This window comes from Mesoplodon mirus, assembly GCF_964341445.2.
Source record: "Mesoplodon mirus genome assembly, chromosome: 11".
Lineage (NCBI taxonomy): Eukaryota > Metazoa > Chordata > Mammalia > Artiodactyla > Ziphiidae > Mesoplodon > Mesoplodon mirus.
In genome coordinates this window covers 47,053,753-47,073,539 of record NC_138987.1, presented here as the reverse complement: position 1 = coordinate 47,073,539, position 19,787 = coordinate 47,053,753, and the positions used below count along the sequence as shown (strand labels likewise).

The 19,787-nt window shown below is 38.2% G+C and overlaps 1 protein-coding gene and 1 pseudogene across 3 annotated transcripts in view; one reads left to right on the top strand and one right to left on the bottom strand.

Annotated features, from left to right (window-relative positions):
• The window catches only part of SLC2A13 (solute carrier family 2 member 13), a 462,624-nt gene that overhangs the window by 149,620 nt on the left and 293,217 nt on the right, over positions 1-19,787 (top strand). The window lies entirely within an intron of this gene.
• On the bottom strand, positions 3,658-4,500 carry LOC309812214 (40S ribosomal protein S3a-like; annotated as a pseudogene). Its single transcript has one exon. The product of its transcript is annotated as a 40S ribosomal protein S3a-like (transcript).

Sequence of the window (19,787 nt, the reverse complement as noted above, 5' to 3'; positions counted from 1 at the left end):
CACTTGTTTTTTTTCCTTTGCCTTTCTGTCTGCTGTTCTGATTGGGTGATTTCTGTTATTCTATCTTCCAGATCACTTGTGTGTTCCCCTGTGTCATTTAGTCTGCTCTTGATTGCTTTTAGAGTTTTCCTATCTCAGATATTGAATTACTTATTTTTGGTTGGGTCTTTTTATATCTTATAGTCCTTTGTTAAAATGATCTGTGTTTAAAACAATTCTCTTCCCTAATTCAGTTAACATTTTTTATTACCAATGTTTTGAATTCTTTATCTGGTAAATTGTTTATTTCTGTTTCATAACTTATGTTTCTCTTACTCTTTAATTTGACTTTTTTTTTAACTTAAGTTTCTCTGTCTCTATGATTTTAGTTGAAACAACTACGTATTGTGATCTTGAAGGGGTGTTCATTTGTGGGAGCATCCCTATGCAGACTGCATGTACCCAGTGACTTTGGTGGGAGGTCTGCATTTGATGTGGACACAATCCTGTCTTTCCTCAGCATGTGCTGGCATCTATCACCTTGGTAGGTGGTGAGGCTGGAGATAAGGGAGCTAGCTAGAGCCTGCTCATGGTGTGAGGCAGGACTTCCTATCTGCTCAGTGGCCATCACTACCCTGTCAGGAGTGGTGCTTGTTTCCAATTTGCTGGAGTGGAAGCCCTGAGGGTCTGGTTCAAGCTAACTGTGTTCCCTTTAAGTGTGTTTTTCCTTCTCCCTACACTGGGACTTTTGCCTCAAAGGAGGGGAGTGCTGAAGCAAGTGGGGCTTGTGTGCTTACAAAGGTCCAATGCCTTGCCTGTGCAGATGTCTGTGGTTCCACTCAGATGCAGCCCACGATGGTGTCTTTTCCCCTGTTGTGGCTGCCCCAGATCTAGCGCTAGGCTGTGACCTGGAGTGGGTGGGACTCAGACTGGGGAGCATGGTGAGGAGGCAACAGTTAGGACAGACCTCTCTCTGCCCTAACTGGGTGCAAGCCAGAACTCCTCACAAGTGGAATCTAGGCTTCTCCAGCCTTTCTATATGTCCCAGCAGTTCTCCAAGCTGTCAAGGGGGTTTCTCTCCTCTGCATAGGACCCCAGGACTGGGAAGCCCAGTCTGTGGTTCCATCAACTCACTCCTCAGTGTGAGTGTCCGCCTATATTATCTCCCCTTTCTTTTGAGTCCCCTCCCAGGGGCACAGGTCCCGATCTGATGCTTTTCTTCCTGTCATACCCGATTACATGTGTATCTTTCTTATAGCCTTGGTTGTACAGGAGTCCTTCTGCCAGTTTCCAGTTAGTTTTCCATGAGAATTATTCCACATGTAGATTTTCTTTTTTTTTTTTTTGTGGTACGCGGGCCTCTCACTGCTGCGGCCCCCTCTGCCGCAGAGCACAGGCTCCAGACACACAGGCTCAGCGGCCACGGCTCATGGGCCCAGCCGCTCTGCGGCATGCGGGACCCCCCTAGACCGGGGCACGAACTCGTGTCCCCTGCATCAGCAGGCGGACCCCCAACCACTGTGCCACCAGGAAAGCCCGTAGATGTATTTTTGATGTGTTTGTTGGGGCAAGTAAGCTTCTTGTCCTCTTACTCTACCATCGTGCTCTCTCAGTCTAAACCTCACTATTCATATTTTGTTGGTTTTACTTAATGTCCTTTTTTTCTGTTCCAGGATCCTATCCATGACACCACATTACATTTAGCTATCATGTCACCTTAGGCTCTTTTGGACTGTGAATTTCTCAGACCTTTCTTGATTTTGTTGACCCTCAGATATGAGGAATATTGGTCATATATTTTGTAGAAAGTCCCTTAACTGGGATTTATCTGAGTTTTTCCTCATGGTTAGACAGACTGTGGGCTTTTGGAAGGAAGACCATAAAGATAAAGTGCCATTTTCATAACATCATAACAAGAGTGCGTACTATCAACCTGACTCGTCACTGCTGATGTATGGTGCAGTTACTCTTCTCCCCTTCCAGCCCCCAACCTTCTTTACTGTACTCTTTGAAAAAACCTCACAGCACAGCCCTCACTCAAAGTTTGGACGTTATCTTCACCTCTTTGAGGACAGGTATCTACATAATTTTTTTGGAATTTTTTCACATGGGAGATTTGTTTCTTTTTCTCCATCTATTTATTTATTCATCACGTATACATAACTGTGGACCCATAGATATTTACTTTATACTTTGGGTTATAATCCAATATATTTTGCTGCATAAATTATTCAGCCTTCGCCTTTGCCCGCTCTATTAGTTGGCCCTTATATTTTGCTGCATAAATTATTCAGCCTTCGCCTTTGCCAGCTCTTTTAGTTGGCCCTTATGTCCCTCTGATCTACTACTGTCATTATTTTTGTTTTTAGCATTTCCTTAATTTCTGACTCAACTCCAGTTGGAGAACAGTATTAGAAACCAAGGTCTGGCACTTGCTGTGCTCATTGCCATGTAAGTATTATTGCTTTTAGGCCTGCTCAGCTGAGAGCAAGGAAATATATGTGCATATACAATTCCAGGTAGATATACATATCTATAAATATTTCTGTATGTAACCATGTATATCTATATTAGGCTAAACCTGAGTTTGTACTGATATTTCTAAATAGTAATGGTAATAATGGTAATGTACATGGAATGAGAACAAAGGGGGCAAGAGACATGACACCTGAGAAAGAGAAGAGGATGAAGATGGTTAGCACAAAAATACTAGAATTAATGATCTAACCCTAGTTTCTTTCTGTTTCTGTCTCTGTCTTTCTGAAAGGCAATTTTGAGAATTTATACATTTAGGAAGTTTTTTTTAAATATACTTAATTTAATTAAAATATTGTAAAATAAGGAAGGCCAATATTTGTGATGAGTTGGTTCTAAAGCTTGTGTATTGAACAACTACTACAAGGAATTCTACTCTTTTTTTAAACTTTTTTTTCTTTTTTGTATGGAACTATATTGAAATCCAGGGAGAGACAAATAGGCTATGAAGGGAGAAGGAGAAAAGAAAGCATAGATAGATTGAGAGGTTGATCATTTCATGGAATAATATTGCCACCTCATGGACTTTCAGGATCTCTACTAAAGTATTTTCCAGTTTAATATTTATGAATGAAGATAAGATGTCTTCATCATGTTCTTGTATGGAGATAGACCAGGTTTGAGTAAGAGCTCTTTCCCTTATTGCCTAGGTAAACTTGGCAATGAGAATAGCAATAGCTACCTTGCTGAAGTGAGGGTTAAATAAAATGAAGTATGTAGAGAACTGAGCACATTGATTGGCATAAAATAGAGAATTATTAAATGTAATTTCCAGCTTGACTTGTATGTTGAATGCCATTGAAAGGTCCAGGGTTTTTCACCATTTTCCTAATATGTCTTTGGGAAGCTGGATTATTCTAAGACTTGGATATGACTTAGATCTAGCAAGCATATGTGCTTCAAACTTATTATCTGCTCTGTTAGAAAAAAAAAAGACATTTGATTCAATGTCCAGTTTTACCTCATATTAAGTAAGTTTTATATATGAGAAACTAAGTTTATAGAGAGCTCAACCGTGGGATTATTTTAAATAATGAGTTCCCATTTTTGATTTGAAATTATTTGAGTTGCTCTACAAACTTGGAATTATAAATTTGGTCACATCATTAATTTTTTTTTTTTTTTTTTTTGCAAATAAAGTTTTTATTTGTCACCATTAAAAGACTGAATTTTAAAGAGATTCTTGGACTGATGGCTCATATCTTTCAGCTTGGTCAACTTTAACACCCATCTCATCCCCAGTAACTTTTCTAGAACCACTACCTTCACAGTGAAGCTCCATGAGTTTTCTCAATTCAAATTGAGCTTCTTCAGCATTTTTACTTTGCTAATGACTACATCATGGCGGTGGTAGTGGGGATTAAGTAGATTAGCCTTTTCCATATCTTTTCCAGTGCTATCTGGAATCACTTTGTTGACCGCTTCTTTCAAGTCATTTGTCTGCACCTTCCAGCTCATGATTTCCATCTTCATCTGGATTTGGTGGACCTGTTGATGGTGACCATAAAAGATCTTCTCAATCTGATTTTTGTGGGTTTTTTTAGTAAAACCAATGCAGAAGAGAAAAAGCAAATAACCATCAGTAGTCTTGACATCAACATGAGCTTCATTCATATCTACTATGTTTTTGATCATGGAGCACATCTTGTCATGAGTAAGATTCATGCTATGGAAATTAGTCAGGTAGTTTTTGAACATTCTCAGTAATTAGGTTGAATTTTCTAAGTGCAAATTCTTCATTCTGCAATTAGTAAATCTCACTTCAGAAACCCTTGAGGCCACCAGATCACTTTTGGTTCCTTGAGTTCTTGTGACTAGTGTTTTCCCAATATTTCTTATATCAAACATAGCTGGTGCTTTCACACCATAGCAGTTTTTCTTAGAAAATGGATTGACCTTTCTTCTTGGCTCCCTTTTTGCCACTTTTCATAAGATGCTTGTTTTTGCCAACCAGCAGGTGTTGCTCAGAGAGCCAAAAGAGCACATCATTTAAATTTATTCTTTAAGTTGAATCACTGAAACCCTTAACTGTCTTATTGAAAGAAATCTATCATCACCTTAATCACATTTGGAAGTTCCGTTTACCATGTAATGTAACAAAAAAGATAATAGATGATAAATATAAGATAAAGAAGGCTGTATGTATGAAGATTCCAGGGATTAAGGTGTGGGAATCTTTTGTAGGGGGGCACATGCCTCTGGTACCACACCAGGTTACAGCTCTTTTTGGTTCACATGCTCAGGCTCTCCTGTTGCCTTACAAATCACAATTGCTGGTACAGAGGCAGATTTTGATTCTGCAGCAGCCATACATTCAGCTGTATTGAGCCTTTTTCCCCCCGCAAGCTCTCAAATCTTGATGTGGGGCACAGGTCACTAGCCTAGGTGCTTCTTTCCTCAGTGTATATATTTTTATCTCAGAGATCTTGTTTCACATCCCTGCCAATAAGCTATTGTAAGGGGGCCTCCTGGTCTGCTGTGAAAACACGTTCCTAACTTCACCACTCTGGGAGCTGAGGAATTATAGATTTGGTGCATTTCTTAAAGTAAAATCCCAACACTTATTCTCTTTTGGGAAGATTCCATTTTTATATCAAACGTTAAGGCATATCAGGGATTTGGGATGTTGTTTAGCCCTTTCAAAATTCACCTTAGTGAATTTTGGGAGTCTTAGTGGGAGTCTTAGAATTAGCTACCCCACTGTACAGTGTACCCAAGGCTTAGACTTAAGGATTCAATAACCCTTATAGGTATTTTCCTACTTTGGAAAGGGCAACTTTGACTTTTAAGTTTTGTTCTTACTGTCAGCTCCCATTCATTTTTTGGTTAACTGATGTTTTCATCTCTCTCTTCCTTGGTCCTAGAAGATATCCATTACTTTCTTAGGAAGCTAGCACTGCAATATCAATAACAAATATTGATATGAGAAATTGCAGAATGAATGGATTCTAACTTGTATTAAGTAGGTCGCCATCTTTGAAGAACAATTTCAGAATCTGTAATATGAGACATAGAAACAGAAATATCTTTAACTCCAATATCCACATTCCAGAAAGCCATTTCACCTGATGGTGTAACTAGTGATTTTCGTTATGTTAGCCTGAAATTGTTCATTGTAAAGCGGTCTTCTGAGATGTTTTATAGGTATAGTTAATTGTGTTTTCATCATCAGAAGAGTCTAAAACAGTGTCCTCTGGTAATTGTAATTCATTAGTAATGACTCATTTTATGTTGCCAATGGGTTACTACTCGTAAATAATAAGATAGCTTTTTTTTTTTTTTTTGCCTTACGCGGGCCTCTCACTGTTGTGGCCTCTCCCATTGTGGAGCACAGGCTCTGGACGCACAGGCTCAGCAGCCATGGCTCACAGGCCCAGCCGCTCCGCGGCATGTGAGATCTTCCCGGACCAGGGCACGAACCCGTGTCCCCTGCATCGGCAGGCGGACTCTCAACCACTGCGCCACCAGGGAAGCCCCGATAGCATTTTTTTTATACATCTTTATTGGAGTATAATTGCTTGACAATGGTGTGTTAGTTTCTGCTTTATAACAAAGTGAATCAGTTATACATATACATGTGTCCCCATATCTCTTCCTTCTTGCATCTCCCTCCCTCCCACCCTCCCTATCCCACTCCTCTAGGCGGTCACAAAGCACCGAGCTTATCTCCCTGTGCTATGCGGCTGCTTCCCACTAGCTATCTATTTTACATTTGGTAATGTATATATGTCCATGCTACTCTCTCACTTTGTCCCAGCTTACCCTTCCCTCTCCCCGTATCCTCAAGTCCATTCTCCAGTAGGTCTGTGTCTTTATTCTTAATAAAACCTTACTAGAATTGCCTGTTAGACTGACAGTAAAAGATGTTATTAAGAGCCGTCAGATTTAGACTTCTTTGAACTAGTATCAGAGATTCACTCATTAAAAAAGCAGTAGAGGGGCTTCGCTGGTGGCACAGTGGTTGAGAGTCCGCCTGCCGATGCAGGGGACACGGGTTCGTGCCCCGGTCTGGGAAGATCCCACATGCCGCGGAGTGGCTAGGCCTGTGAGCCATGACCGCTGAGCCTGTGTGTCCGGAGCCTGTGCTCCGCAGCGGGAGAGGACACAACAGTGAGAGTCTCGCGTACTGCAAAAAAAAAAAAAAAAAAAAAAAGCAGTAGAATTACTGTTGACACTTGAACAACATGTGTTTGAACTGAGCAGGTGGATTTATATGAGGATACATTTCAATGGTAAATACTACAGTACTGCATGGTTCGTGGTTCGTTGAATCCACAGATACAGAGGAACCAAGGATACATCGAGCTGATTATAAGTTATATGCAGATTAACCCCAGTGTTGTTCAAGGATCAACTGTACTTGTTTTTAAAATATAATGTGCCCTCTGGGCAATTTCCAGATAAAATACTCTCATATATGAAGTGCTAAAAGAGCAAATAATTTGATTTGTAAGTCACAAACAAGTTAACTGCTTTAAATACTTTTTTTTTGGAGTAAAGGGAGGTATAAATAAATCAATAACAAAAAGAAGCTATAATACTTTTTGCTACAAGGAATTAAAAATTTCCAACTTTCTTTGCTTAGCAGTTACAAAAAGCCTCCAGAAAGTTTATGCTTGAAATTGCTAACATATATTTACTTTTTTGATGATGCCATACCATATTAAGAGCCTTCATGATTTGTATGATTGGATACCTCATAAAAATGTCAACTGTTTATTTGTATTTAACAACTATTTTCAAGTATTCTAACTGAAAATAAATTTAATAAGGGAGACTCATTCCACAAACTTGTGGTTTATTTAGTGTGAAATGAATGTTTGTGAGTATTGGTTAGTAAAATGGAGTAAGGCAAATAAATGGCTCTGATTCCATACACTGTTTCATTTTAGATTGTTTAGATTGTTCAAAATAATGCTTTTCTCTGAAAATATCTTATTTTGATGAAATAATATGAACTGAAGGTGGATGAGTGAATAAATGTGAACAAGAGGATTACAGATTAGGTACTTTAAATTATCTAGTAAAAATGTAAATGTTTTTGTTTGTTTTGCTCTACTTTTTGTTTTTAAGTATGGTTTATTGAAAAACAGCATTCAGTTTATATAATAAATAAACTTTGGAAATACATTATTTCTACCTATATATTGTAGTATTTACTGAATTTAAAGTCTATATAAAGACATGAACCTAGCTCTAACCTCAAAATAGATAGAAAAATGCAAAAATATTGAGCCTCATTAACAATTATACATGTTACATCTCTAGTCTCAGAAACAACCTTGTTTAGTGCAGTGTAATGATTGAATTTTATCTTAATAAATGCATCTTAATGAACTATGGACATTGAAACATTCCTTTGGATCAGATCAGTGCTCCATATACCAGTTAATTTTTAAAAAGTTTTTGGACTCAAAAATTATATTCATTCATTCATTTTTTAAAAGACAGTAATATGACAAAAGTATCTATCCCTGGGTTTCCTACCCTCCTACTCCAGTTCTTCCTCAGTCCCAGAATTGGACCCTGACTGGGCCTCACAGGCCTCTCAAATGTATGCAGCAACATTGAGGGACATGTCCTCAATGGATGTGTTGTAGAAGTTCTCTATGTCCTAAGAGGTCCTCTTCTTCTGTCCCTATGTTGATAGCCACACCCTTAGTCGAAAATGTGCACCGTGACTGATTCTGTGGATATAGCTTTTCCACAGAAAACTAAAGCAGGCTGCTTTCATCATGGTTGATGATGAAAGCAGCCTGCTGCACATCAGTGCCTCTGGTCCATGTCAAGAAAGACGACAACTTCAGTATGTGGATGTGAATGGGGGACTAGGCATATATGTAGGCAGTCATAAGTCAAAAAAAAAAAATCACTTTACCCTCACAGACCTTGGGCATACCAGATATTATCCTGAGTTGCTATGTTTCTGGGAGCTTGGGGAGCACTAGCTGGCCCATTGGAGAGGGGATCACCTTGGAAGAACGTACTGTGTAATATATCTGAATGATCAAATGAATATTTTGTGTGAAAGGACAGTAATGTTCTTGCATGGGCATTATTGGAAGATTACTAACATAATATTCCATCCACAACTTTATGTAATTCTTTCATAAGTGCTTATCAGGATCATGTTTCTTTTATTGATAATCTACTGAGTCACTTAGCCGCAGGAGTTAAATAAGAACCAGGGTCTCTCTAAATGATGTTTTATCACTTTCTTTTGTTATTTATATTTGCTTTTATGTATTTCTGAAATTCTCTTTAAATTTTTGTGTGTATGTGTGTAATAAGGTAGATATGAAAAATTAAAATGTCACTGTGTAAAAAATGCTAACAGCCAGGGAAAAGGGGGGGCAACATGATCACATTACATTTATGATGCTCATTTGATGAAAATGTATACTTGTTTTGAAGAAGTGCAGCTTTTCTTATTATTGAAACAGAAAGTCTGATTTGTTCTACTGACTCTTATGGAGGAGACCTTGCTATGTAGTAGGACAACTGATCAACAGTCTTTTTTTTTTTTTTAACACCTTTATTGGAGTATAATTGCTTTGCAATAGTGTGTTAGTTTCTGCTTTATAGCAAAGTGAATCAGCTATACATATACATATATCCCCATATCCCCTCCCTCTTGCGTCTTCCTCCCACCCTCCTTATCCCACCCCTCTAGGTGGTCACAAAGCACTGAGCTGATCTCCCTGTGCTATGCAGCTGCTTCACACTTGCTATCTGTTTTGCATTTGGTAGTGTATATAAGTCCATGCCACTCTCTCACTTCGTCCCAGCTTACCATTACCCCTCCCTGTGTCCTCAAGTCCCTTCTCTACGTCTGCGTCTTTATTCCTGTCCTGCCCCTAGGTTCTTCAGAACCATTTTTTTTTTTTAGATTCCATATATATGTGTTAGCATACGGTATTTATTTTTCTCTTTTTGACTTACTTCACTCAGTATAACAGTCTCTGGGTCCATCCACCTCATTACAAACAACTCAATTTCATTTCTTTTTATGGCTGAATAATATTCCATTGTATACCTGTGCCACATCTTCTTTATCCATTCATCTGTTGATGGACACTTAGGTTGCTTCCATGTCCTGGCTATTGTAAATAGAGCTGCAGTGAACATTCTGGTACATGACTCTTTTTGAATTATGGTTTTCTTTGGGTATATGCCCATAGTCGGATTGATGGGTCATATGGTAGTTCTATTTTTAGTCTTTAAGGAACCTAAATACTGTTCTCCATAGTGGCTGTATCAATGAACATTCCCACCAACAGTGCCAGAGGGTTCCCTTTTCTCCACACCCTCTCCAGCATTTAATGTTTTTAGATTTTTTGATGGTGGCCATTCTGAACGATGTGAGGTGATACCTCATTGTAGTTTTGAATTGCATTTCTCTAATGATTAGTGATGTTGAGCATCCTTTCATGTGTTTTTTGGCAATCTGCATATATTCTTTGGAGAAATGTCTATTTAAGTCTTCTGACCATTTTTGGATTGGGTTGTTTGTTTTTTTGATATTGAGCTGCACGAGCTGCTTGTAAATTTTGGAGATTAATCCTTTGTCAGTTACTTCATTTGCAAATATTTTCTCCCATTCTGAGGATTGTCTTTTCATCTTCTTTATGTTTTCCTTTGCTGTGCAAAAGCTTTTAAGTTTCATTTGGTCCCATTTGTTTATTTTTGTTATTATTTCCATTTCTCTAGCAGGTGGGTCAAAAATGATCTTTCTGTGATGTATGTCATAGAGGGTTCTGGCTATGTTTTCCTCTAAGAGTTTTATAGTGTCTGGCCTTACATTTAGGTCTTTAGTCCATTTTGAGTTTATTTTTGTGTATGGTGTTAGGGAGTGTTCTAATTTCATTCTTTTCCATGTAGCTGTCCAGTTTTCCCAGCACCACTTATTGAAGAGGCTGTCTTTTCTCTATTGTATACTTTTGCCTCCTTTATCAAAAATAAGGTTAACCATATGTGTGTGGATTTCTCTCTGGACTTTCTATCCTGCTCCATTGATCTATATTTCTGTTTTTGTGTCAATACCATACTGTCTTGATTACTGTAGCTTTGTAGTATGGTCTGAATTCAGGGAGCCTGATTGCTCCAGCTCTGTTTTTCTTTCTCGAGATTGCTTTGGCTCTTCAGGGTCTTTTGTGTTTCCATACAAATTGTGAAATTTTTTGTTCTAGTTCTGTGAAAAATGCCATTGGTAATTTGAAAGGGATTGCATTGAACCTCTAGATTGCTTTGGTAGTAGAGTCATTTTCACAATGTTGATTCTTCCAATGCAAGAACATGGTATATCTCTCCATCTGTTTGTATCATCTTTAATTTCTTTTATCAGTGTCTTATAGTTTTCTGAATACAGGTCTTTTGTCCCCTTAGGTAGGTTTATTCCTAGGTATTTTATTCTTTTTGTTTGGAATGGTATATGGGAGTGTTTCCTTAATTTCTCTTTCAGATTTTTCATCATTAGTGTACAGGAATGCAAGAGATTTCTGTGCATTAATTTTGTATCCTGCAACTTTACCAGATTCATTGATTAGCTCTAGTAGTTTTCTGGTAGCATCTTTAGGATTCTCTATATATAGTATCATGTCATCTGCAAACAGTGACAGTTTTACTTCTTTTCCAACTTGTATTCCTTTTATTTCTTTTTGTTCTCTGATTGCTGTGGCTAAAACTTCCAAACCTATGTTGAATAATAGTGGTGAGAGTGGGGCTTCCCTGGTGGCGCAGTGGTTGAGATTCTGCCTGCCGATGCAGGGGACATGGGTTCATTCCCTGGTCCAGGAAGATCCCACATGCTGCGGAGCAGCTAGGCCCGTGAGCCATGGCCGCTGAGCCTGTGCGTCCAGAGCCTGTGCTCCACAACGGGAGAGGCCGCAACAGTGAGAGTCTCGCGTACCGCAAAAAAAAAAAAAAAAAAAAAAAAAAAAAAAATATATATATATATATATATATATATATATATATATATATATATATATATATATATATATATATATAGTGGTGAGAGTGGACAACCTTGTCTTGTTCCTGACCTTAGAAGAAATGGTTTCAGTTTTTTACCATTGAGAACGATGTTGGCTGTGGGTTTGTCATATATGGCCTTTATGCTGAGGTAAGTTCCCTCTATGCCTACTTTCTGGAGGGTTTTTATCATAAATGTGTGTTGAATTTTCTCGAAAGCTTATTTGGCATCTAGTGAGATGATCATATGTTTTTTCTCTTCAATTTGTTAATATGGTGTGGCACATTGATTAATTTGCATATATTGGAGAATCCTTGCATTTCTGGAATAAACCCCACTTTTTCATGGTGTGTGATCCTTTTAATGTGATTTTGGATTCTGTTTGCTAGTAATTTGTTGAGTATTTTTTGCATTTATATTCATCAGTGATATTGGCCTGTAGTTTTCTTTCTTTGTGACATATTTGTCTGGTTTGGTATCAGGGTGATGGTGGCCTCATAGAATGAGTTTGGGAGTGTTCCTCCCTCTGCTATATTTTGGAATAGTTTGAGAAGGATAGGTGTTAGCTCTTTCTAAGTGTTTGATAGAATTCGCCTGTTAAGCCATCTGGTCCTGGGCTTTTGTTTGTTGGGAGATTTTTAATACCTGTCTCAATTTCAGTGCTTGTGATTGGTCTGTTCATATTTTCTATTTCTTCCTGGTTCAGTCTCAGAAGGTTGTGCTTTTTTAAGAATTTCTCCATTTGTTCCAGCTTGTCCATTTTTTTGGCATATAGTTGCTTGTAGTAATCTCTTGTGATCTTTTGTATTTCTGCAGTGTCAGTTGTTACTTCTCCTTTTTCATTTCTAATTCTATTGATTTGAGTCTTCTCCCTCTTTTTCGTGATGAGTCTGGATAATGGTTTATCAATTTTGTTTATCTTCTCAAAGAACCAGCTTTTAGTTTTATTGATCTGTGCTATTGTTTCCTTCATTTCTTTTTCATTTATTTCTGATCTGATCTTTATGATTTCTTTCCTTCTGCTAACTTTGGAGTTTTTTTTGTTCTTCTTTCTCTAATAGTTTTAGGTATAAAGTTAGGTTGTTTATTTGACATGTTTCTTGTTTCTTCAGGTAGGATTGTATTGCTATGAACTTCCTTCTTAGAACTGCTTTTGCTGCATTCCATAGATTTTGGGTCGTCATGTTTTCACTGTCATTTGTGTCTAGGTTTTTTAAAAATTTCCTCTATGATTCCTTCAGTGATCTCCTGGTTATTATGCAGTGTATTGTTTAGCCTCCATGTGTTTATATTTTTTAGAGTTCTTTTCCTGTAATTGATATCTAGTCTCATAGTGTTGTGGTCAGGAAAGATACTTGATACGATTTCAGTTTTCTTAAATTTACCAAGGCTTGATTTTTGACCCAAGACATGATGGAGAATATTCCATGAGCACTTGAGAAGAAAGTGTATTCTGTTGCTTTTGGATGGAATGTCCTATAAATATCAATTAAGTCCATCTTGCTTAATGGATCATTCAAAGCTTGTGTTTCCTTATTTATTTGCATTTTGGATGATCTGTCCATTGGTGAAAGTGGGGTGTTAAAGTCCCCTACTATGATTGTGTTACTGTTGATTTCCCCTTTTATGTCTGTTAGCATTTGCCTTATGTATTGAGGTGCTCCTATGTTGGGTGCATAAATATTTACAATTGTTATATCTTCTTGGATTGTCCCTTGATAATTATGTAATATCCTTCTTTGTCTCTTGTAATAGTCTTTATTTTAAGGTCTATTTTGTCTGATAATGAGAATTGCTACTCCAGCTTTCTTTTGATTTCCATTTGCATGGAATATCTTTTTCCATCCTCTCACTTTCAGTCTATATGTTTCCCTAGGTCTGAAGTGGGTATCTTGTAGACAGCATATCTACGAGTCTTGTTTTTGTATGCATTCAACCAGTCTATATTTTTTGGTTGTAGCATGTAATCCATTTACATCTAAGGTAGTTATTAGTATGTATGTTCCTATTACCATTTTCTTAATTGTTTTGGGTTTGTTAATGTAGGTCTTTTCCTTCTCTTGAGTTTCCTGCCTAGAGAAGTTCCTTTAGCATTTGTTATAAAGCTGGTTTGGTCATGCTGAATTCTCTTAGCTTTTGCTTCTCTGTAAAGGCTTTAATTTCTCTGTCAAATCTGAATGAGATCCTTGCTCGGTAGAGTAATCTTAGTTGTAGGTTTTTCCCTTTCATCTCTTAAGATATATCTTGCCACTCCCTTCTGGCTTGCAGAGTTTCTGCTGAAAGATCAGCTGTTAACCTTATGGGGATTCCCTTGTGTGTTATTTGTTGTTTTTCCCTTGATGCTTTTAATATTTTTTCTTTGTATTTAATTATTGATAGTTTGATTAATATGTGTCTTGGCATGTTTCTTCTTGGATTTATCCTGTATGGGACTCTCTGTGCTTCCTGGACTTGATTGACTATTTCCCATATTAGGGAAGTTTTCAACTCTAATCTCTTCACATATTTTGTCAGTCCCTTTCTTTTTCTCTTCTTCTTCTGGGACCCCTATAATTCGAATGTTGGTGCGTTTTATATTGTCCAAGAGTTCCCTGAGACTGTCCTCAATTCTTTTCATTCTTTTTTCTTTATTCTGCTCTACAGTAGTTATTTCCACTCTTTTATCTTCCAGGTCACTTATCCATTCTTCTGCCTCAGTTAATCTGCTCTTGATTCCTTCTAGAGAAATTTTAATTTCATTTATTGTGTTGTTCATCATTTTTTGTTTGCTCTTTAATTCTTCTAGGTCCTTGTTAAACGTTTCTTGTATTTTCTCCATTTTATTTCCAAGATTTTGGATCATCTTTACTATCATTACTCTGAATTCTTTTTGAGGTAGACTGCCTATTTCCTCTTCATTTGTTTGGTCTGGTAGGGTTTTACCTTGCTCCTTCATCTGCTTTGTGTTTCTCTGTCTTCTCATTTTGCTTAGGTTACTATGTTTGGGGTCTCCTTTTCTCAGGCTGCAGGTTCATAGTTCCCGTTATTTTTGGTCCTGCCCCCAGTGCCTGAGATTCATTCAGTGGGTTGTGTAGGCTTCCTGGTGGAGGGGAGTAGTGCCTGTGTTCTGGTAGATGAGGCTGGATCTTGTCTTCCTGGTGGGAAGTTCCATGTCTGGTGGTGTGTTTTGGGGTGTCTGTGACCTGATTATGATTTTAGGCACCCTCTGTGCCAGTGGGCGGGTTTGTGTTCCTGTCTTGCTAGTTGTTTGGCATAGGGTGTCCAGCGCTGTAGCTTGCTGGTCATTGAGTGGAGCTGGGTCTTAGCATTGAGATGGAGATCTGTGGGAGAGCTTTCACCGTTTGATATTATGTGGAGACAGGAGGTCTCTGGTGGACCAATGGTCTGAACTCAGTTGTCTCACCTCAGAGGCACAGGCCTGATACCTGGCTGGAGCACAAAGACCCTGTCAGCCACACGGCTCAGAAGAAAAGGGAGGAAAAAAAGAAAGGAAGGAAAATAAATAAATAAATAAAGTTATTAAAATAAAAAATAAAAATAATTTAAAATATTATTAAAAATTTAAAAAATTAGAAAATAAAGAAAAAAGAAAGAAAGAGAGCAACAAAACTAAAAACCAAATCCAGCAATGGTAACAAGCGCTAAGAACTATACTAAAAAAAAAAAAAAAAAGAAAAGTACAGACAAAATCCTGGGACAAATGGTAAAAGCAAAGCTATACAGACAAAATCACACAAAGAAGCTTACACTTACCCACTCACAAAAAGAGAAAAAGGGAAATATATATATATATATATATATATATATATATATATATGCATATATAAAGAAAAAAGGAAGAGAGCAACATCAATAAAAAAATCTACCAATGATAATAAACTCTAAATACTAAACTAAGATAAACATAAAACCAGGAGCCAGTCAGTCGCATAGAGCGATCCCCAAGTCTACAGTTGCTCCCAAAGTCCACCGCTTCAGTTTTGGGATGATTTGTTGTCTATTCAGGTATTCCACAGATGCAGGGTACATCAAGTTGACTGTGGAGATTTAATCCACTGCTCCTGAGGCTGCTGGGAGAAAGTTCCCTTTCTCTTCTTTGTTCTCACAGCTCCTGGGGTTCAGCTTTGGATTGGCCCTGCCTCTGCCTGTAGGTCTCCAGAGGTCGTCTGTTCCTGTCCAGACAGGATGGGATTAAAGCAGCAGCTGATTAGGGGGCTCTGGCTCACTCAGGCTGGGGGAGGGAGGGGTACGTAATACGGGGTAAGCCTGCGGTGGCGGAGGCCAGAGTGATGTTGTAACAGCCCAAGGCATGCCATGTGTTCTCCCAGGGAAGTTGTCCTTGGATCATGGGACCCTGGCAGTGGCAGGCTGCACAGGCTTCCGGGAGGGAAGGTGTGGATAGTGACCTGTGTTTGCACACAGGCTTCTTGGTGGCTGCAGGAGCAGCCTTAGCATTTCATGCCCGTCTCTGGGGTCCGCGCTGATAGCCGCGGCTCGCACCCATCTCTGGAGCTCGTTTAGGTGGTGCTCTGAATCCCTTCTCCTCGCGCAGCCCATAACAGTGGTCTCTTGCCTCTTAGTCAGATCCAGACTTTTTCCCGGACTCCCTCTCTGCTAGCTGTGGTGCACTAGCCTGCTTCAGGCTGTGTTCACGCAGCCAACCCTAGTCCTCTCCCTAGGATCTGACCTCAGAAGACTGAGCCTCACTTCCCAGCCCCAACCCATCCTGGCGGGTGAGCAGACAAGCCTCTCAGGCTGGTGAGTGCTGGTAGGCAGTGATCCTCTGTGTGGAAATCTCTCCACTTTGCCCTCCACACCGTGTTGCTGTGCTCTCCTTCATGGCTCCAAAGCTTCCCCCCACCACCCCCTGTCTCCGCCAGTGAAGGGGCTTCCTAGTGTGTGGAAACCTTTCCTCCTTCACAGCTCCCTCTCTGAGGTGCAGGTCCCATCCCTATTCTTTTGTCTCTGTTTTTCCTTTTTTCTTCTGCCCTACCCAGGTACATGGGGAGTTTCTTGCCTTTTGGGAAGTCTGAGGTCTTCTGCCAGTGTTCAACAGGTGTTCTGTAGGAGGTGTTCCACATGTAGAATTATTTCTGATGTATTTGTGGGGAGGAAGGTGATCTCCACGTCTTACTCCTCTGCCATCTTGAAGGTCTCATCAACAGAGTCTTTAAAAGATTTTAACTTGAATTCTCTCTTTCATGTTATCCTTAAAGTTCATTTAAAAATAACATGTTGAGTAAAATTCTGAAGGATATACAATTCATTCATTCTTGTTTAAAATTTTTTTACCAAGATGAAATTCATATACCATAAAATTCACCTTCATTTATTATTTAGATAGTATAACTATCAAAAAGTTGTGTATTTGGTCCACATAATTTTGGCCCATCAGAGTTTTACTTTTTCCCAAATAACAGAATATTACTATGTCACTGGCTTGCAAGGAGAGTGAAAACCAGCATTATGAAACCCCTTCATATGGCATTTTTGTAACTCTAGTCTATGCCATTACTCATATTAATACCTTTTAAAATCTCTTCTGTATGTTTACCTTCCTTTGTAGACTTTGAAGTTTTCAAGTGAAGAGATTGTGTCATATTATTCTTAGAGTCTTAAGGAGCTAGGAGAGTGCCTGATTTATGGTTTATGGTTCATGACTCAACAGTTTTGTTGCATGAAAGAATAAATATTTCTTTTTTTTTAGACTTTCAGAGGAAATTCCATTATCTCATTCATTAATTTTATTAATAGTGCATACTGTTTAGAAATTTAGTTTATTTTTGTGGCTCTATATATATGCCCATTTCTTCTCCTGCTTTCACTTGTGATAGGAAATATCACATTATTCTTTGTGTTCAGAATCAAGGCAGTAGAGTGAAATGGGTTTGAAAAGTGGGTATGAAGTAGTAGCCACTTCATAGAATGGTTGTGAGGATTGAGCGATATAATGCACACAAAGCACTTAGCAGGCTAATAATAAGCCCATAATAAGTGCTCAATAAAACAAATTTTATTGTAGTTGATATTTGATAGTTGGTTTTCCCTTCATCCTAAATAAGGACATTTTCTTTGACCTAATCAAAGTCTAATTTTTCAGTAGTTCAGTTGCTGTCGTTAATTTCAGTTAGCAGGAGGAATGTTTATAGACTACTGAAAATGTGTATGGTAGATAAATAAGATTTACTAGGTTAAATTCTGCCTTGTATTATTAATTATGGAAATTCCTTTTGTTGCTTTGAACTTTTATTATGTTTACCTAGTTATTTGGCGTAATGAAATAAATTCTCAACAAAAATGCTACTTGTAAAATCTAAGATGATTGATACCTTTAAAATGTTATATTTGTTGAAGAAGTGGTCAGAATTATTTTTATTTCAGACTAAATTCATTTTGTGATGTGCAGAATTTCAAATCTAATTTTATTTATAGACTTCTACAGCCCAGTGGTGCTGAATAAAGAGCAATTTGTGAGATTGTAGTTTCGATGCCCTGAATGTCATTAAGTCCCAAGAATAAATAGTGCTGACTTAGAAGTTAGAAGACCTGCATTCTTGTTCTGATTCCCTTGGTTATTAGTTTGTGACCTTGGGCAAGTCATTTAATGTCACTCAGTTTCACTATCCTCATTTTTTCCCGCCTTCTCTACCTCACAGAGTCATTATGAGGGTGAAGTGAGAAAATGTTAGGGGATGGTAAAAACTGAAAAACATATAAGATATTATTTTTTGAGATTAGAGCTCAGGCTGAAACAGTGAAAATGTGTTTACTATCTGAGTTTTTACTCCAATTAAATTTTAGAAATATTCAGGAACTGTTTTTAATGATGTTTATAGTTCCCTTTGAAAGAAAATTTACAAAGTCATCACATAATGGCTTGTCATTTGTATCCCCTCCCCATTGTTGACTGACAGTTTGCATTTTAGCATTGTGGTTCTTTTAGTAGAAGACCCAGCTTAAGTAAATGCCAAAGTCTGCAGTTAGGGTTGAGGAAACTTACTGAAAACAGTTGAATATACCAGTGTTTATCCTTTCAGTTTGTGAGTCCAAGAGACTTTTATTTCCTCAGCCATGTTGATATTTATGTATATTAACATAATTTCTCCTGAATGGCTATGCCCTCCCTTGTTTTTTTCTTTCTTGATAAGGACCTGGAGTTTTTGGACAATAGGGAATGCTTTGCAGCCTGTGTCTGAACCTGGTCATCTGGTTACCGGTTACCTTTCCTAGTGCTTAGGGTTCCACTGAGATCAATTAGAAGTGGAATGTTATGGACTAAAGTGTGCCTCTCCAAAATTCATGACATCCTAACCCCTACTACCTTAGAAGTGACTGTATTTGGGCAATAGGGCCTTTACAGAGGTAATTAAGATTAAATAAGGTCACATTGGTGGGTCCTAATTCACTATGGTGTCCTTACAAGAAGAGCAAGAGACACCAGGGTGCGTGTGCAGGGAGGAAAGACCATGTGAGGATGCAGTGAAAAGGCAGCATCTACAAGCCAAGAGGAGAGGCCTCTGGAGAAGCCAAAAATGCTCACACTTTGATCTTGGGCTTCCAGCCTCCAGAACTGTGAGAAAATACATATCTGTTGTTTAAGCTACTCAATCTCTGGTATTTTGTTGTGGCAGACTTGGCAAACTAATACATGGAGTCTCCCAGATCCCAGGTGCTGGAATTCCTTGCGTATATGTTGGCCACTGGGATTGTAAGAAACACCCTAAAAAGGGTGCATAACCCACATGTAAATTCAGTTTCAGTTTGAATTTGGTAGAAAGTCACAGATCCTACAGCTTGTAAGTTCATTCTCTAGAAGTGATGGCAAAGCTACTTTGAGCATGGAAAAGACAAAGAGGTCATTATTTTAGATAGTTTATTTAAAAGCTTACTTTTACATCTTTCATAGTTTGATATACTGTTCTACTTTGAAATTATGGAGGAATTAATGCAAATGACTTAAAACCTTTTTAGAGACATGCACAAGGTAAATTCTTTCTTGTGTTTTTTTTGTTTTGTTTTGAATCATTGCTTTCCCATATTAGTAAATCACACCAAGTGTTTTGATGTTAATATCAATGAAACAGTCTAATTTATGTATGAAATTTTGGAAAAAACCCTACTTCATCCACTAATGATTTTTAGTTGGCTTAATTTTGATTTTCAAATACTGAGTCCTATTCACATGTCTATTCACTGAATTGGCCATTTTATAAATAAGATAACAATACTCCCTTTTCATGTACAGTGCTATACAATTTTAAAATGCTTGCACATGCATCGTCTCATCCCATCCTCCCCA